The following is a 5,000-nucleotide window of genomic DNA, read 5'->3' on the forward strand; positions in this document are numbered from 1 at the left end:
GCCAATCGTGTGGGAAAACCTCCGCCCCGGGAAGGAACGCAGGCAGGGGCGACTTAACCGCACGGGAAATCCTCCCCCAACACGGCTCCTGCCCGGGCACGAGGCCTCCGGAACCGGCCCGACAGCTCAACCGACCAGCATCGACATCGCCCGGGGGGAGGGGGACGGGACACGCGCGGATCGGGGGGAAGGAACTCAGGCAAGGCGACTTAACCGCAATGGAAATCATCCCGACCTGGCTCCTGGCTCCTAAACCGGCACGAGAACCGCCCCTCTCAATGGACACGTGCGAGGCGCGCTCACATCCTGCCCAGAAATAGAACCTCAATCCCCGGGCTTCAGCGTACAACACCGTGAAGTCTCAAGCGTTCGGCCCGATCCTTGGACTCCCATCCGGAGAGAGCGATGGTGTGGCGACCAAACTCGGCTCCGCTCACCCCAGTCCACGGTAGGGTGGGTCGGGCAGGGTTCCTCAGATCAAGCACGGTAAGACTTGGGTCTATAATGCGCGCGCGTGCGTATGGATTTCGTGAAGGACCCTTTGCCCACAACAGAGAGAGACCATCCGGGAAGACAAGGAGGAATCCCGTCAACTCCTGCCCAGCCACAGACTCCAAAGGACGGCTCCAAACGGGTCCTTCACATGCATTCTGACACCTCGGGTCCTGACTTAGTCAAACCATTTTGATCAAAAAACCCTGTCGACGGAAATCTCCGCGGACCCCCCCGTTGTACCTTGACCGCGGGACCCTGAAGGGAGGGAGGTCCCGGGTCCTTGGGAACAGGAGTCGCCGCCGCCCCGCAGCCCCGTTTCGCCTCCGCCCTCGGCAGACTTCCACAAACGGCCCCGAGGTGGCCATGGTCATCTAATGTTAAAGATAGGGAACATGACCATGTTTTTTTGAAAACTTTGATTCTGACGGAGCCGAAAAAGTCCGGACTCTGGTCATATAATGTTAAAGATAGGGATTTCCCTCCGAAAATTCCCCTCAACATGACCATGGCTCCCAAATCACCTCCGGAGAAGGTAGACATGACCAGAGACTGAAAGGGAACGCACGGAGGAGCCAAGGGCGCAAACCCCAGTTCTCGAGCCGGAAATGGGAGCCTCCAGGCCCGCATGAACGGGCGCCCGGGCACGGGAGGTCAACCCCCCCCCCCTTCCCGCAACGTGACCAGAGCTTGGCCAGGTCCTTAAGGGGGCTTAGCCCGGTCCTGAGCCCGAGGAACGGGGCCTCCAGCCCGGCCTGAACCGGCGCCGGGCGCGGGAGGGGGCCACCGGGCAGACTTCCAAGGGAGGATGTCGCCAGGGGGTGAAGGGGGACCCTGACCGGGGTGCAGGGCCTCCCACACGGCTTAGATCGGTCGCTCGTGCCCTTAGAATGAACCTCCGTCCTGACTTAGAAATATTTTTTTGATCGAAAATGCCGTGCCCCTAGTAATATGCACCTACCTCCCCAGTGTATCTGCCATCTAGTTGCATTAAGGGAGGAAGCCACGAGTTCACAGGGACCTCCTGGAACTCTCGCTCCGTAACACATAGCAAATCTGTCCCTTCAGAAGAAGGTAACTTTTAATTGGAGCTCTGGTCATGTCAGCTACTTCTGCCCATGGTCATGTAGGCTAATTCTGCCTCTGGTCATGTCAGCTAATTCCGCCTATGGTCATATTAGCTAATTCCGCCTCTGGTCATGTCAGCTAACTCCGCCTATGGTCATGTCAGCTAACTGTGCCTATGGTCATGTCAGCTAACTGTGCCTATGGTCATGTCAGCTAACTCCGCCTATGGTCATGTCAGCTACTTCTGCCCATGGTCATGTCAGCTACTTCTGCCTATGGTCATGTCAGCTACTTCTGCCTATGGTCATGTCAGCTAACTGTGCCTATGGTCATGTCAGCTAACTGTGCCTATGGTCATGTCAGCTAACTCCGCCTATGGTCATGTCAGCTAACTGTGCCTATGGTCATGTCAGCTAACTGTGCCTATGGTCATGTCAGCTACTTCTGCCCATGGTCATGTCAGCTACTTCTGCCTATGGTCATGTCAGCTACTTCTGCCTATGGTCATGTCAGCTACTTCTGCCTATGGTCATGTCAGCTAACTGTGCCTATGGTCATGTCAGCTACTTCTGCCCATGGTCATGTCAGCTACTTCTGCCCATGGTCATGTCAGCTACTTCTGCCCATGGTCATGTCAGCTACTTCTGCCTATGGTCATGTCAGCTACTTCTGCCTATGGTCATGTCAGCTACTTCTGCCTATGGTCATGTCAGCTAACTGTGCCTATGGTCATGTCAGCTACTTCTGCCCATGGTCATGTCAGCTACTTCTGCCCATGGTCATGTCAGCTACTTCTGCCCATGGTCATGTCAGCTACTTCTGCCCATGGTCATGTCAGCTAATTCCGCCTCTGGTCATGTCAGCTAATTCCGCCTCTGGTCATGTCAGCTAATTCCGCCTCTGGTCATGTCAGCTAACTGTGCCTATGGTCATGTCAGCTAACTGTGCCTCTGGTCATGTAGGCTAATTCCGCCTATGGTCATGTCAGCTAATTCCGCCTCTGGTCATGTCAGCTAACTGTGCCTATGGTCATGTTACTGAATGGGGACCCAGGCTATGGCTCGCACTTGCCCCGGGCAGGGTTCCACGGCCCCGGGCTGGCTCCCACCACCCAGGCCTCTGCTCCCACTGCCCCGGCTTGGGTTCCACGGCCCCGGCTTGGGTTCCACAGCCCCGGGGACAGTTCCCGCCTCCCACCACCCAGGCCTCTGCTCCCACTGCCCCAGCTTGGGTTCCACGGCCCCGGGCTGGCTCCCACCACCCAGGCCTCTGCTCCCACTGCCCCGGCTTGGGTTCCACCGCCCCGGGCAGGGTTCCACGGCCCCGGGGACAGCCCCCGCCTCCCACCACCCCGGCTTGGGTTCCACGGCCCCGGGGACAGCTCCAGCCTTTGCCCCGGCTTGGGTTCCACGGCCCCGGGCTGGCTCCCACCACCCAGGCCTCTGCTCCCACTGCCCCGGCTTGGGTTCCACGGCCCCGGGGACAGCTCCAGCCTTTGCCCCGGCTTGGGTTCCACGGCCCCGGGCTGGCTCCCACCACCCAGGCCTCTGCTCCCACTGCCCCGGCTTGGGTTCCACGGCCCCGGGGACAGCTCCAGCCTTTGCCCCGGCTTGGGTTCCACGGCCCCGGGCTGGGTCCCACCACCCAGGCCTCTGCTCCCACTGCCCCGGCTTGGGTTCCACGGCCCCGGGGACAGCTCCCGTCTCACACCACCCAGGCCTCTGCTCCCACTGCCCCGGCTTGGGTTCCACGGCCCCGGCTTGGGTTCCACTGCCCCGGGGACAGTTCCCGCCTCCCACCACCCATGCCTCTGCTCCCACTGCCCCAGCTTGGGTTCCACGGCCCCGGGCTGGCTCCCACCACCCAGGCCTCTGCTCCCACTGCCCCGGCTTGGGTTCCACGGCCCCGGCTTGGGTTCCACAGCCCCGGGGACAGCTCCAGCCTCCCTGGGCTGGCTCCCACTTGCCCGGGCAGGGTTCCACGGCCCCGGGCTGGCTCCCACCACCCAGGCCTCTGCTCCCACTGCCCCGGCTTGGGTTCCACAGCCCCGGGGACAGCTCCAGCCTCCCTGGGCTGGCTCCCACTTGCCCGGGCAGGGTTCCACGGCCCCGGGGACAGCTCCCGCCGCCCAGGCCTCTGCTCCCGCCTCCCACCACCCAGGCCTCTGCTCCCACTTGCCCGGGCAGGGTTCCAGGACCACGGGGACAGCTCCAGCCTCCCCGGGCTGGCTCCCACTTGCCCGGGCAGGGTTCCAGGACCCCGGGGACAGCTCCAGCCTCCCCGGGCTGGCTCCCACTTGCCCGGGCAGGGTTCCAGGACCCCGGGGACAGCTCCAGCCTCCCCGGGCTGGCTCCCACTGCCCCGGCTTGGGTTCCACGGCCCCGGGCTGGCTCCCACCACCCAGGCCTCTGCTCCCACTGCCCCGGCTTGGGTTCCACGGCCCCGGCTTGGGTTCCACTGCCCCGGGCAGGGTTCCACGGCCCCGGGGACAGCCCCCGCCTCCCACCACCCCGGCTTGGGTTCCACGGCCCCGGGGACAGCTCCCGTCTCACACCACCCAGGCCTCTGCTCCCACTGCCCCGGCTTGGGTTCCACGGCCCCGGGGACAGCTCCAGCCTTTGCCCCGGCTTGGGTTCCACGGCCCCGGGCTGGGTCCCACCACCCAGGCCTCTGCTCCCACTGCCCCGGCTTGGGTTCCACGGCCCCGGGGACAGCTCCCGTCTCACACCACCCAGGCCTCTGCTCCCACTGCCCCGGCTTGGGTTCCACGGCCCCGGCTTGGGTTCCACTGCCCCGGGGACAGTTCCCGCCTCCCACCACCCATGCCTCTGCTCCCACTGCCCCAGCTTGGGTTCCACGGCCCCGGGCTGGCTCCCACCACCCAGGCCTCTGCTCCCACTGCCCCGGCTTGGGTTCCACGGCCCCGGCTTGGGTTCCACAGCCCCGGGGACAGCTCCAGCCTCCCTGGGCTGGCTCCCACTTGCCCGGGCAGGGTTCCACGGCCCCGGGCTGGCTCCCACCACCCAGGCCTCTGCTCCCACTGCCCCGGCTTGGGTTCCACAGCCCCGGGGACAGCTCCAGCCTCCCTGGGCTGGCTCCCACTTGCCCGGGCAGGGTTCCACGGCCCCGGGGACAGCTCCCGCCGCCCAGGCCTCTGCTCCCGCCTCCCACCACCCAGGCCTCTGCTCCCACTTGCCCGGGCAGGGTTCCAGGACCACGGGGACAGCTCCAGCCTCCCCGGGCTGGCTCCCACTTGCCCGGGCAGGGTTCCAGGACCCCGGGGACAGCTCCAGCCTCCCCGGGCTGGCTCCCACTTGCCCGGGCAGGGTTCCAGGACCCCGGGGACAGCTCCAGCCTCCCCGGGCTGGCTCCCACTGCCCCGGCTTGGGTTCCACGGCCCCGGGCTGGCTCCCACCACCCAGGCCTCTGCTCCCACTGCC

The sequence above is a fragment of the Acipenser ruthenus genome, unplaced genomic scaffold (assembly GCF_902713425.1).
Source record: "Acipenser ruthenus unplaced genomic scaffold, fAciRut3.2 maternal haplotype, whole genome shotgun sequence".
NCBI classification, from domain to species: domain Eukaryota; kingdom Metazoa; phylum Chordata; class Actinopteri; order Acipenseriformes; family Acipenseridae; genus Acipenser; species Acipenser ruthenus.